Source organism: Panthera onca, chromosome A3 (assembly GCF_046562875.1).
Source record: "Panthera onca isolate mPanOnc1 chromosome A3, mPanOnc1 haplotype 2, whole genome shotgun sequence".
In the NCBI taxonomy this organism is placed as follows: domain Eukaryota; kingdom Metazoa; phylum Chordata; class Mammalia; order Carnivora; family Felidae; genus Panthera; species Panthera onca.
Window position 1 is genome coordinate 15,379,295 of NC_138341.1, and position 15,239 is coordinate 15,394,533.

Sequence of the window (15,239 nt, forward strand, 5' to 3'; positions counted from 1 at the left end):
GCAGGGCCCAGGAGGGGCCAACAGACACTGGAGATCCACACAAGAATAGCCAAAGGTAAGGGTATCCTGGAGGCAAGATGGCAGAAAAAGAAAGTTCTCCATGAATATACCAAATGCTTCCCTTTACCAAGTTCTACAGTGGGGAAATGACACCATGAGTCAGTCATTGGAGTTGGTATTCTTTGAGGTGGAACTAATGAACTTTGTGGATGCCATGGCAGAATTACTCCTGGACAAGTGCTGTCAGTGTCACCAGAATTTGACAGGAGCCCCAAGTGGAGCATCATTGTAAATGGGCAACACACTCACCTAAAAGCTGAGGGGAGCAGAACCAGAAAGCCAATCCTAATGGATATGATAGCCCAAGATTCCGTAAGGACATGTCATGTGTCAGAGCGAGACCCCCAATCTTCCAGTGAATCTCAGTGCCACCTGAGCCTACCAAAAGACCTATCCATTCCTTCTGAGCAATTTCTCAATCAAGATCTTCCCCTGACTTCAAGTAGTTCCCTCCAGCCCTGTGCAGGCTTCCTTGAGTGAAAAGAAGGGGCCAGGATGGACTGAAGGCAAATGCTGATGGATACAAGATTTCTCCAGAGTGCCCCACACCTTGTCTCCAAATTCTTCCTGGAAGCTGCAGAGAGTGACCTGTTGGAGGTAGACTTTTACCCTCTTTCCCAGAGTGAGAGTCCTACACCCCTCCTTGGTCAGGAGGCTGGTGGTAAAGCATGTGGCATCTGGACCCAGAAAGGGGAATTCTGGGAAAACCACAAAGGGCCAACCAAGAATCTAGACTCCCAGTTATATGGACAGTTTGGTAACACTGAGGAAAGTCCCTGTGGAGCCCCAGGTCCCATGTACTTTCTAGGTTTTCTGTAAGAGATCTGGCTCACACATACTGCTTGTGATTTGGCATCAATGTCCAGAGGTCAGGTCCAACAGATGGTAGGTAACTAGTAACTAGGATTAAGCACGGTGGGAGGCAGTCTGCCATAAGTTGGACTTCTAGGAGATCTGCTTACCCAGCTACTACCTGTGTGACCTGGAACAGTCATTTCTCCACTTTGAACCTTACCACCTCCTTCTGTAAAATAGTAACTTGAACCTCATTAAGGTTACTGAAGACTTTAGAAGTGTTGGTAAAGCATTCAATACATTGACTTTCTGTTAGGGAGTCTCCACTGTTCTTCACTCTTGTTCTCGCATATGTCTACACTGCCTGGCCCCAGTCTGCCTATACCTGAACCCTATGGGGCATTTTCCGGGCCAGTGCTCTCCTCAGGGGAGAAGAAGAGGTGAGAGCAAAGCCCTCTCATGTTGTACAGTGGTGACACTGAGAAGTTCTGTCCACAGTCCTCCCACAAACATCTCCCCCTCTCCCTTCCATCCTCCCAGATGAGCCCAACCTTCTGAGAGCTGCCTCGAGCCCTGACTGAACTCTGAACTAACCTTTCTTCAGAGCTCTCTGAATAGCACTCTGCATCAACGCTGCATCTGGGCAGGCCCATTTTGTTCTATCAGCCCAAGGAACTCCTGCTTGAAGGGGGCTTGCATGCTGATCCGGGTGAGTTCTAAAGACTCTTTGGCCAAAACCACTTGGCTTGCACCCATCAAGCTTGTCTAGTGTCTGGCTATGCTAATTTTCAGGCATTTTATGAGACGTTTAACAAGTCTGGTTATCCATCTAGGAGAAGGAAGTCCTGCAAGAAAGTCCACATGAGTCCAAAATCTCAGTCTTCCTGCCTCAGTGACAGCCCCACCCCACATCCACCTTGAACTCAGGCCAGGAAAATGTACTTGACTATCCATCCTGGGTTCAGTGACTGTGGGGGCAATGTGCCTGCTAGCCAGATGGTCAAGATCTGATGGGGAGACTTTAGAAAGCATGTCACCTGAGACCCCTGCCAACCCTGAGACCCTGTCTTTTGCCTCTTCACAGAGCAGCACCCAAAAGTCCTGGCCGTGGTCCTGGCTGGCTATCTGCTTCCTCATCACAGTGGTGGCCACTGTGCTGAACCTATCCAAGATGGCCTGTAAGTCATTCCATGGATGACAACTGATTTTAAGTATGATAAACATATTTATCCAAGCACACAGTGGCCCCGCTACACCATAGGGATCTTGCCTCCTTCCTTAACAAAGGAGAGCTCTCCGTGCTCCATAGCAGAGGCCCTTCAAGTGGGGCTCATGGCCTAGAGGCCATCAGCAGGGGAGAGAACTGCCCAGGAAACATAGTTTCTGATGAGAGTTTTCAGCAGCTTGGTCAGCCTGACCCCACTTTCTCACGACTCTGCCCACCTGTGAGGGACAGTCATGTCCTATAGAGACTACTTATAAGTCCAACTATCCCACTGTTCCACATGAGTGTTTGCCAGGGGTGCCCACACGACCATCCTCAACCCCTAGGGTCAATATTTAACTCAACTCTGGGAGTTCACAGCACACAGTCTCGCTCTGGAGATTACCTTTGGCATGGCTCTTGCTTCCTGAACATGTGATCTGGTGCCTGAAATGTGAGCCTATTGTTTCTGGGGCCCTTGCTGGCCAGGTCCTGGAGCAGTCTCAGAAGAGAGTGGTAAGAACGTCTCTCTGGGGCCCATTCCAGAGCTTGTCCCACTTCCAGATGATGCTGTAATGGACTGAGCCCTCAACCCGGCCCCCACTCTGCTTCCTGGCCCATGTAACTTTCTCAGGAGGGCAATGTTTCTCACTGTAAAAATGGGTGGTCCATTTTGTTAACCCAGCTGAGCATCATGTGTTGGTTAGCTATAAGGGCCAAGGTGGGATGGCTGGGGGGCAGCTCTTAGCCTTGGCGACTAAGAGCCCTGGCCTCAGAAGTCCCTATTGGGGCTGCAACCCCTGCTGGGCCATAAGGGCTTTAAGAGGCTGGCTTCTCCCCGGTGAGGACCTCAGGCCCCCAGGTCATGATCAAAGTTTTAGAAACACCAAAAGCATTGAAGAAGAGGAAGAAGACAGTTTAAGTACAAATATTAGTTTATATAAAGGAGATTCTTACAGGGGCCCTAAGAAGACAGGATTTGCATGTGATCACTAACACTTGAAGTGCTTTGAAAAGCAAAAGGCCCTAAGTAGCGGGGATAAACTGACGGGTATAAGAACTCAGAGAAGGGAGAAGAGCTCTGAGGAGCGCGAGAAAGGCTTCAGCAAAGAAGTAGTAATCCAGAGCCTTCTCGGGGGGGCGGGGGGGGGGGGGGAGGAGGGAAGGGGGCTCTAAGCCTGAGGAGGGCCAGGTGAAGCACACCCTGTTCCTGGTGTGTGGACGGTGGCCATGACCCAAGGCTGTTGCAGCCAGACTGCTGGGAGGGACAGAAGAGGCTTACTCCCTGGCTCCTGAGCCCTCTTCCCAGGTGGGTGGGGCCCGCCTAGCAGTGCCCTCCTCACATCCCTATCCCCCCTAATCTCGTGCAGTGCCCCCACCCCTCAGCCACCTCCCTGAGCAGTGGCGTCTAGAGCCCAGCCATGTCTTCCCTTCCCTCACTCTCTCGGGAGAAGCCCACGTTCAGCCTGTGCTTCTCTCGTCCCCTCCTCACTGTGAGTCTCACCTGGGACCATAGCAACCTCCCCACCACAGCCTGGCAGTGCGGTGTGGGCAGGTGAGGCATCCTAGCTCTAAGGCTCCGTTGTCGGAAAAGCATTCCACTCTCTCTAAACTAAATCCTCCAACCTAGTCCCTCTTCCAAAGAAGCCCAGCATCCCCTCTGAATGTGCCTGTCTGATTCGAACCCCAGCGCTATTTACTGGGCCCTTCGGGACACCAGGGATGCTGGGCTGAGAGAACTGGAAGGCAGGCAGGCTACTCCCACACCTCCCCTTCCCCAGGCCCACTCAGGCAGCTTGTTCTTGGACCCCATGAAACTTGTATCCTTAAAATAAAGTCCCTTTTGACTTAAGCTGAATCTGAATAAGTTTTGATCCTTGCACCTAAATTTGTCCCAAGGTGGAAACAGCAGGGGTTGTCTTCCCCAATGGCTGAGTTACTTGTCTTCTTGTTTGTCAACCTCTTAGTCTGGGCTAAAGCACAACCAGGCAGCACTCTACTCTTGGAGACCAGTGTTCTGCATTAAAATGCAGGGTGATGGCAAAGATTAGTTGCCCATACATTTGTGGGTCCAATTCTAGGTTCTCTATTCAATTCTATTGGTCTATGTGTCTGTTTTTGTGCCAATACCATACTGTCTTGATGATTACAGCTTTGCAGTACAGGCTGAAGTCCAGGATTCTGATGCTTCCAGCTTTGGTTTTCTTTTTCAACATTACTTTGGCTATTCAGGGTCTTTTGTGGTTCCATACAAATTTTAGGATTGTTTGTCCTAGCTCTGAGAAGAATGCTGGTGCTATTTTGATTGGGATTGCATTGAATGTGTAGATTGCTTTGGGTAGTAACGACATTTTAACAATATTTGTTTTTCCAATCCATGAGCATGGAATGTTTTTCCAACTCTTTGTGTCTTCTTCAATTTCTTTCATAAGTTTTCTATAGCATGAAGGAGTATCCAATGGAAAAAAAAGGCAGTCTCTTTAGCAAATGGTGCTGGGAGAACTGGACAGCAATATGCAGAAGAATGAAACTGGACCACTTTCTTACACCATGCACAGAGACAAACTCAAAATGGATGAAAGACCTAAATGTGTGACAGGAAACCATCAAAATCCTAGAGGAGAAAACAGGCAACAACCTCTTTGACCTCAGCCACAGCAACTTATTACTTGACACGTCTCTGAAGGCAAGAGAAATAAAAGCATAAATGAACTACTGGGACCTCATCAAGATAAAAAGCTTCTGCACTGCAACGGAAACAATCAACAAAACTAAAAGGCAACCAGTGGAATGGGAGAAGATATTTGCAAATGACATATCGGATAAAGGATTAGTATCCAAAATCTACAAAGAACTTACCAAAATCAACACCTGAAAAACAAATAATCCAGTGAAGAAATGGGCAGAAGACACAAATAGACACTTTTCCAAAGAAGACATCCAGATGGCCAACACATGAAAAGATGCTCAACATTGCTCATCATCAGGGAAATACAAATCAAAACCACATTGAGATACCACCTTACACTGATCAGAGTGTTTAAAATTAAGAACTTAGGAAACAACAGATGTTGGTGAGGATGTAGAGAAATGGGGACCCTCTTGCACTACTGGTGTGAATGCAAACTGGTGCAGCCGCTCTGGAAAACAGTGTGGAGTTTCCTCAAAAAATTCAAAATAGAATTACCCTACAACCCAGCAATAGCACTGCTAGGAATTTATCCAAAGGCTACAGGAGTGCTGACTCATAAGGGCACATGTACCCCAATGTTTAAGGCAGCACTGTCAACAATTGCCAAATTATGGAAAGAGCCGAAATGTCCATCTACTGATGAATGGGTAAAGAACATGTGGTTTATATATACAACAGAATACTACTCGGCAATGAGAAAGGATGAAATCTTGCCATTTGCAGCAACATGGATGGAACTGGAGGGTATTATGCTAAGTGAAATAAGTCAGTCAGTGAAAGATATCATATGTTCCCATTCATATGTGGAATTTGAGAAACTTAACGGAAGACCATGGAGGGAGGGAAGGAAAAAAAAAAGTTACAAACTGAGAGGGAATCAAACCATAAGAGACTCTTAAATTCAGAGAACAGGGCGCCTGGGTGGCTCAGTCGGTTGAGCGTCTGACTTCAGCTCAGGTCATGATCCTGCGGTTTGTGAGTTCGAGCCCCGCATCAGGCACTGTGCTGACAGCTCAGAGCCTGGAGCCTGCTTCCAATTCTGTGTCTCCCTCTCTCTTTGCCCCTCCCCTGTTCGCGCTCTGTCTCTCAATAATAAATAAACATTAAAAAAAAATTCAGAGAACAAATTGAGCATTGATGGGGGTGCCGGGGAGAGGAGAAAATGGGTGATGGGCATTGAGGAGGGCACTTGTTGGGATGAGCACTGGGTGTTGAACAGAAGTAATGAATCGTGGGAATCTACTCCTGAAACCAAGAGTACACTGTATACTCTGTATGTTAGCTAACTTGACAATAAATTGTATTATAAATAAATAGATAGATTGATAGATGGATGGATGAAGGCAGTGTGATGGGAGCTGGCCATGAGCAGGCAGCCTGGGGCTGTGGACTCCATCCCATGTCACCAAAGAATCAGGGAGCCAGCCACCTGCCCTGGGGCCAACACAGTCAGCTGAGCAAAGCAGGCCTGACTCAGGCCTTGTGGCAGCCAGAGTGGTTCCTGTCAAGTGGTGCCTGTACCCTGGGAGGAGGAGGAGCAAAAAGAGGAGGAGTAGTTTTGCTCAGATTGAGGGGGTTCCAAGGATGCTGGACTTCCCGTCTCAAAATCAAGAAAGTCCTGGGCAAAGCAGCACAAGCTGGTCGCCCCAGAGGCAGCTCAGGTGCAAGGAGAGGAAGAACCTGGGACTTTCTAAAACGTTGACCCCTGCCTAATTAAAGGCTAATTGAAACCTAAGTTAAGTCAGGACTCTTCCCTTTTTGGTAAAATAGAAATACCGTCAGTTTGGAAGGGATATCATGAGGCTTAAGTGAGAACCAATGGAAGATGACAGGCATCTGTTTACTAGAAGTTTCTCTAACTAGTCCTTGACCCTAATCCCAGTAGCATTCCTCCTCTTGCACCTCCAGTTTTATGTGAATTTCCATTCTCCTTCCCATGTTCACAGGTAAAATTATAACCCACATTTACATGGGTGGAAACACCATTAAGTCTCTATTACCCTTTCTCTTCTACCCTCCCGAAGTTCTTTATAGTAGCTTCCTTTCCCGCAGTCCCCAGCTAGGGCCCCACAACTTACCCGGGCCTTGGGGCATCCTTTCTACTCAGGGGTGTGAGCTGGGTCCCTGTGTACATAATGCTTCTTTGCATCGCGTTTCTGAACTCTTGCACAACTCATCACAGGGCCGGGCCTATGGGCTCCCACTCTGGGGAGGGCCCCGGGCAAAGAATTGCATCTTGAAGCAGTCTACAGTTGGCGTCGGGATCAATGAAAGCAAGTATAAACGGAGGTGCTTCACTAACTGCAAGTCACTGTTACTCTTTTAAAAAAAATTTTAACGTGGGCGCCTGGGTGGCTTAATCGGTTAAGCCACCCACTTGGGCTCAGGTCATGATCTCGCGGTTCGTGAGTTCCAGCCCTGCGTCGGGCTCTGTGCTGACAGCGCGGAGCCCGGAACCTGGTTCGGACTCTGTGTGTGTCTCTCTCTCTGCCCCTCCCCCACTCACGCTCTGTCTCTCTTTCCTTCAAAAATAAATAAACGTTAAAAAATTTTTAACGTTTTTTTAGCAGAGCAGAGCATGAGCTAGGTTCATGCTTGGTAAAAAAAAAAAAAAAAATTTAAAATTTAAAATTTAAAAAGGCACCATCCTGGTGAGTGATGTCAGTCACGAGGGATGCTGTGCATGTGTCGGGGTAGAAGGTCTATGCATCATCTCTGTAATTTCCTCTTAATTTTGTTGCAAAGCTAAAACTCTACAAAATAAAGTCTTTTAAATAAGCAAATGATACGTAAATAAAAATAAAGGAGTAGATGATTTCTCAAGTTCCTTTCAGCTCAAGTGTCATATGACTCCGATTAAAATTATATGCCCATTAAGCAACTCAAAAGGAATGATGTCTAGAAATGTGAAAGCTAGCAGACGGAGGAGGAAGAGCACTTGAGGCAAGGCCCCCCCCCCCCCTCCCAAGCCCGGGACTGCTGGCTGTGGCCTTAATTGATGATGATGGAACACAGCAGTGTTTTATGAGAGCCCGTGAGTAGGGAGCCTGAGGAGGCTATACATTAGTCATGTCTGAAAATCCTTCTCGCTGATGCTGGAAGCCAGCAGAACTAGCCACTGGTACTTGCCCAGAGGAAGGACTTATTGATCCAGTAAAAGGAACAGTTAGCCAGCATTGCTTTATTTGGTCAATAGCAATGACCTTTTTTCCAGAGAGGAAATCCCACATAAAACTATTGGAGACAAAATTTTGGATCAAGGCAGGCCCCGACATGATAACTCAATATTACCCATTGTGCAAAATTCTGTGGTACCGATTTGGTCTCCAGTTGGAGAGAGGAAACAACACCCCACCCTCTCCAAAAACCTGAAATCCTTGAGAGACTCAGCAGAACAAAGGGAAGTCTCCCTCCTCTGTACTCTCCTCCTCTCCCCTTCTCCACATGCTTGAATAGAACAGATGGGGGAGGCAACACTGATCAGTCACCTCTGGACATCAGGCGTCCATGCTCACACCTGGGCCAAGTGCCAGAGACACACACACAAATACAGTTCCCGTCCTCAGGGTCCTCCGCTTGAAGGGGGAGAGAAACACCCAGAACATGAAAGAGCAAAATTAAATGCTGAGCTGAAGGATAGGCAAGTGGCTCTCACCTTGAGTGGGCATCAGCCTCTTCTGGGGGTGCCAGTGAAACGCAGAAGGCTGCCTACCCCCTGACCAAGAGAGTCGGGTTCAGTGGGCCTGGGGTGGGGTCCAGATGTTTGCTCTCTGACAGGTTCCTTGGTGCTGCTGGTCCGGCGAGCACACTCTGGGAACCCTGAGACACAGACCCAGTTGATGCCAACACCACGGCTGTGTGGGCCACATTCAGTGGCAACAATGCTCCGTCTAGACCATAATGAAACATTGGAGAATAAGGAGAGGAGTCTGAGCTGATCTTGGCAGGGAAGGGCTAATGGTAGTTCTTGAAGCTTAAAGAATGGGCAGGGTTTGAATAAATGAGGGAAGCAACACTAAGAGAGAACACTGTGAGCAGAGACAGACAGGTGGGAGTGGGAATAACAAGGGGAGAGAAGTAGACACGGGCCATTGCCACATGCTGGCATCCGCGACAGAAACAGGCTTGGGCTCGGCATGCAGACACCTCACTCCATTCTCCCTCCGCCTCTCCTCCCCATTCAAGAGGCTGCTCCAATTCCAAGAAGTCTACTGGCAGCTGGTCTTCATAATGGAAATGATTATCATTCTGCGAGCCCCACTGACCGCTCCCAATCCTGCCGGCTCAGCCAACTTGGATGGCGTCTCACCTGGCTTGTTGTAATGGCTTGTTGCTTGGCAGCCTGAAAGGACTCCCACTTTTCTGTTCAGCCTCAATCCAGAGGAGCCTCTGTCCTCCAAGAGTTGAGTGTCTTGAAGGCACACGGGGTGGTTATGGACTTCTCAGCAGACAGCCAGGAAAACCCAGAATGTTTTGGAGGGTGCTTAGTCACGAGCCCCTGTCCTGATTCAGCCTGAAGAAAGGGAAGGAAGGTCCCTTTCTTCCCTCCCCTCCCTTGGAAATCTTTACTTTACAGGTTCATTCCAACAAAATGTTTGCTGCTCCTTCTACAGAGTAGAACACAAAGGCATATGTGCAAAACACAGATCATTTGGAAACTGAACTAACAGTCATTAGGTGCTGGCTTAGTTTCCCAGGGTTTTGGTAACAAAGCACCACAAACTGGGTGGCTGATAACAACAGAAATGTATTCTCTCCCAGTTCTGGAGATTCAACGTCTGAAATCAAGGTTCACCAGGGCCATGCTCCCTCTGGACACCCTAGGAGAGGATCTTTTCTTGCCCTCCCCCAGCTTATGGTGGCCCCAGGCGGTCCTTGGCTTGTGGTCTCTGCTCCCATATTCACACGGCCTTCTCCCCTGTGTCTGTGTCCAAATTCCTTCTTCTATGAACATCAATCATATTGGATTAAGGGCCCACCCAGCTCCAATATGACCTCACCTTAACTAGTTACATGTGCAATAGCCCACTTCCCAAATAGCCTCACATTCTAAGGTACTGATGGTTAAGACTTCTGCATATCTTCTTGGGGGACACAATTCAACCCATAACAGGTACCTGTTATAAAGCCATATTAAAACATAAAGTCCCTGCTGAATTAACCTTGCCTTCTAGAGGACTTCTTCCTCTAAACTAGAACAGTGAGCTGTTTTAAATAAAATAGAAACAACTATAAATCAGGCCCTTTCCAAGATCGAGAAACAAGGGATCAAACACTTGCTCACGCCACACCTAGTAGCCACCAACGAATCTGCGAGAGCTAAACAGCAAGTGAATTAGCAGATTTGATAAGTAATGCATTCATCCATTCAACACATTGGAGATCCTTCCGTGTGCCAGGCTCTGTTGTAGGTGCTGGTGATGGAGCAGTGGGCAGGGCAGACAAACACCCCTACCCTGGAGGAGACTTACCTTCCAGTGGGAGAAGACTGGGAGGCACAAGGAGTCCACACACGGTGCCGGTGCCGGCAGAGAAAGTGAGATGAGGGGGTCAGTTGGACTTGCAGGGCAGATGCGGGCCACCTTGAGGTGAAGTGATCAAAGGCCTTTAGGAGGGGAGGGCCTCAGGAGGAGGGGCGGGAGGGAGCCGCAAGCACAAAGTGCCTTTGGGAGAAACCTGCTTTTCTACAGACAAGCCACTATGGGGTGAGAGCCAAGGCAGACCAGTTGGGAGACCTGCACAGAAAGAGGGGGCAGTAAGGGGGCCTGGGGTGGTAGCAGAGGAGGAGGCGGGAATCACGTGGCTCAGGGTCTGTGCTGCTGCTGGAGCGGGGGTTCTGGGGTGAGGGATCTGGGGTGTGGGGCGGGGTCTGGGGCGGGGGAGTCTGGAGCGGGGGACGGTTCCGGGCACGGGTTTTAGGGCAGGGGCGTTGTGGGGCGGGGTCTGGGGCTGGGGCGTCCTGGGGAAGGAGGGGTCTGGGGCAGGGGTCCGGAGCAGAGGAGTCTGGGGTGAGGGGGTGAGGGGGTGAGGGGGTGAGATGAGGGGGTGGGCGGGGTGGGGGCGTTCTGGGGTCGGTGGAGGTCTGGGGCAGGGGTCCGGAGCAGGGGAGTCTGGGGTGGGGGGGTGGGGGAGTTCTGGGGTCGAGGTCTGGGGCAGGGGTCTGGAGAAGGGAGTCTGGGGTGAGGGGGTGGGGGGGTGGGGGCGTTCTGGGGTCGGTGGAGGTCTGGGGCAGGGGTCCGGAGCAGGGGAGTCTGGGGTTGGGGGGGGTGGGGGCGTTCTGGGGTCGAGGTCTGGGGCAGGGGTCGGGAGCAGGGGAGTCTGGGGTTGGGGGGGTGGGGGCGTTCTGGGGTCGGGGGAGGTCTGGGGCAGGGGTCTGGAGCGGGGATAAGGGCGGGGGAGTCTGGGGCTGGGGTCTGGCTCCAGCAGCAGCGGGGAGCGGAGTGGGGAGGCCCAGGAGCTCAGACTCGCACAAGCTCAGGTTGCGCTGTGGCAACTGTAACCTTAAAAAGAGCGCTCTGAAGAAGTGGAAATAGGTTCCGGCAGATGTGGTGTCAAAAGGATATATACTCAGAGGTATTCTTGGTACAAACTGGCCAAAACCGCCTCGAGGGCACAGATCCATAAAGGTGGTGAAAAGAACTAAAACAAATGTTTTAAAGATGTGAGCGGCAGGAACAGGAAAGTGAGCTGTTCAACACTTTCCCGTTGTTCTGGTTAAGGCGGTCACCTCTGGAGGGGAATGCGGAGGAGAGGGTCTTACTCTCCTTTTATCCCTCCGGTGCGCTTTTAATTTTTATTACCATATGCATTATTAATTTTATAACAAAAAATTGGCAAGCATTCTTAATGTGATTTTTTAAAATCATGGGTCCAAGCAGAATGAGGCAGATCTCTGTTCTTACAAAGAAGAATGTCCAAGACAATCAATAATTTAAATTACCTTATAATGATACGTAAGCCGTAATTCTGTACATGCATATGCATACGTGTGTCTGTGTATTTATTTGTACAACCAGAAAGGTCTGGAAGGATAGATACAATGTAACAGTGGCTCCTTCTGCAGGGTGAGAGCAGGAAAGGGCCTGGGGGTTGGGATGGGGGGGGGCGCTTTCCTTTTTTTTACAACACATTCTCTGCAGCTTTTGCCTACCTTTAAAGGGAGTACTTACATGTATGTGAGTTAAGGTTAGGGCCTTCCCTATACTCCACTTCATTCGGAGCTCAATTAAACTTCAACATAATCCAAACAAGAATTATTGAAATTTCAAATAAGCAGGCAGTAGAAATTTCCAGTCCCTCCTTTCTCGTAGTCCTGCGAGAAATAACTTAAGAGACTATGTAATGGCAAACTCTATTAAAGTTGGTATTGTTTTTTCAATAGAAGTGCAAAAATATAAATTGTTTAAATCTACGCACAACTTGGGGTGACCGGGTGGCTCAGTCGGTTGAGTGACCAACTTGGGCTCAGGTCATGATCTCATAATTTGTGAGTTCAAGCCCGGTGTCGTCGGGCTCTGTGCTGACAGCTCAAGAGCCTGGAGCCTGCTTCCGATTCTGTGTCTTCTTCTATTCTTCGTGCTCTGTCTCTCTGAAAAATAAATAAATGTTAAAAAAAATTTTTTTTTATAACTATGCATGACTCTTCTAAGAAAACAGAATGAACACGTGACAAATGTCTTTTTAACTCATGAATGAGAGAAACACCAAGATAGTAAAAGAGCATTTGAGGAACTGAGTATTTACAGTCAATGAAGAAAGAATTGGGGAATAAAGTTACTAGGTTGGAATCAAAACTGGTTAATGTCCGCCAGGGCGATAAAACCATGATCTTTAGGGTTATCATTTCTACCAGACAGAAATCATTTACTTCTCCTCGGGACAGAGATCTGTAAATTACATGTATCCCAGAGAATTAAATAGTCCCTGGGTGGGTCTGTTAGGCTGTGCTCAGTGTGCTATTGAAAGGACATGCAATCTTCCTTTTGCCTTATTTATAGATGTTGGATACTTTTTCTTAACATAAGATACAAGTTTACATATTGGCAGCTGTGGCTTTCCATTTTCCAAATGCAGTTTGCTCATAATATTAATCTGCTTTTCACCATCTTTTGTGTCTGTTTTCAATCAAGAAGGAAAATTACCAACAAGGAACTTTAGAATTGCAGTAATGTTCCATTGTAAAAACCAATTTTAATATTGGTTTGGTACTCACCTTGATGGACACGAAAACAATTTAGCAGCGATTTAAATTTTGTAGCAGGCAAAAAAAAAAAAACAAAGAAAACAAATTCTCATGTCTGCTTTGAGTTGATGCTAGCAACAAAAATCAGTTGATAACTAACTGCAGTTTCGAACGTTTGCATGGATTTTGGAACATCATTTTGAGCAAGTTACTGAATTTCTCAGCCCCAGCTTCACCCTTTATGAAAAACAAGACCTCCTTCATTGTGTTGTTGCACGTGAGATTATATGCTGACAGACACACAAACCTGGGAGGACACTGCTGTGCTCTGAGTTCACTCTGTTCATGCGTATTCTCAGGTCAGAATTTCTTTGTGGGCTTCCCTTTTGGGTTTCTTTTATCATTTGTCTTTTGCTACATCTTTTATCATTTGCCTTTTGGATGTGTCCTTTCATCTGCTTATGATTTTAAAAGATACAAACTGTTTTTAAATCTTACCAATTGCTTTGCTTCTCAAAAAAACACAATTGTATTTCTCATCTTCTTTCCTTTTTGTAAAGAATGTAATGGCGTTTGTTTTTAAGCCCTCTGACATCAGATGTGAAATTCAATAAATCTCTCTGTCTCTGACCAAATGCCATTTTAACTGGAATCCCTTTCCCGTAATTTATTGTCACATTTTTGAGAAGTATGGAAAACACCAAAAGATGAATTCATCTAGAAGCTGTTATAATAACACACTTAGCTCATGTAGCGACTGTTGGCTTTTCACTAGAGTCTTGAAAAGTTATACCATGTGTTTGTCAGCACTTTTTAAAAATAACAACAAAAATAACAACAAGGTAAATGTGCTGCAGAAGTGAAATTCCGATGTCAGCTTCGGGCAGAGCCACAGCCTCCCGCGTACTCAGTTGGCATTGTGCTACTTAGGGGATGAGACGATCCTTCAGGACTCCCCATCTGTTTTGTGTGTAAGCTCTTAGGTACTGTTTAGCCCTTCATTTGCCCAAAAGTGTTTTTCTGTTATAACTTCAGTAAGTGTAGTTTACAAGAGGACCATGAAACCCAAAAATGCTGAAAACTTGCTTTTAAAAGCGGGACAGAAACTGAATATATTCAAAAAAAAAAAAAAAAACATTGAATTGTACACTTTAAGGGGGTGAATTGTATGCTATGTGAGTTATGTCTCAATAAAGCTTTTTTTTTAATAGTACAGGAAGAAAAAAATGAGTATAAGTCAACATTCATGACATAACACTTGATGTAATTGTTGTAAATGTAATTATGTGATTTCAAATTCCTATTACTTATACAAACTTGTCTTCATTGCTCAATTAATATATTTTTCTACCTGTGAAAACTATTTGGGTATCTTGGGCTAAAATGGAATTCATAATTTTTCCAGTTAAACTTAATGGAATGGATTTTTTTTTTTTAATAATAGCTTTTCAAACTAGAAACATTTTCAGGGACAAATAAACGCTGTTAAGCAAGAAAGAGGCTTAATTAATCACTTGAAACTGAGTTAAAATTTTAAGGGGGATTAGACTTGGTACTGAGATGAAGATCAGTGTAAATGCCAAATTGGTTTGCCCTGAAGGCAGGTTGACATCTATCACACCCACTGAGAAGAGACTTAAGACCTGGACGGTGACAGGGGGCCAAGATTTGTGTTGAGAGTGGGGGAAGGGTAGAGAGGCCAGTGAAAGAAGGAAACACCAGGGAAGAGCCAAGAGAGGGCAAAGAGATAATGATTAAAAGCTGACCTGGAAATTTAGTTTGCTGTTCCACGAGCAGACTGTAGTTTGTTGTCGGAGAGTTAAGTCCTCAGGCTTCATTCAGTTCTAGATTTCAGCAAAAATAAATAGTTCCCGGCTTTCAACTGGTGGAAGAGTTATTTTCTAAGCTCAAAAGTAACTTACGTCCATTTATTCTATCTTACCGTACTTTGTAACAAATCACAATTTTCTGCCTTGTTTTTGCAGAGAGAAAAACTGGAAAATGACATCGTTTGGGTACTTTTCTAGTAGAAATACTAAAATACGAGAAATCTGAGTAATAGCACACAAAAAAGAATATCTTTAAGGCACATAGCAAAGGTATTATTTTGTCAATTAGAAATTTACAATCTGGATGCATAATGCCTGAAGTTTTGAAGTGATAAAAATACATTATTCTTCAGTTATTTCCAGTATCAAGAGAAAAAGCCGTGCCTGGGTTCTAATTAGCAAGTGCTGATTCAGACCTTCAGTGATTTTCTTTTCTTCCGATAAAGGATGAAGAAATGTTGAATCTAAAAAACCAAA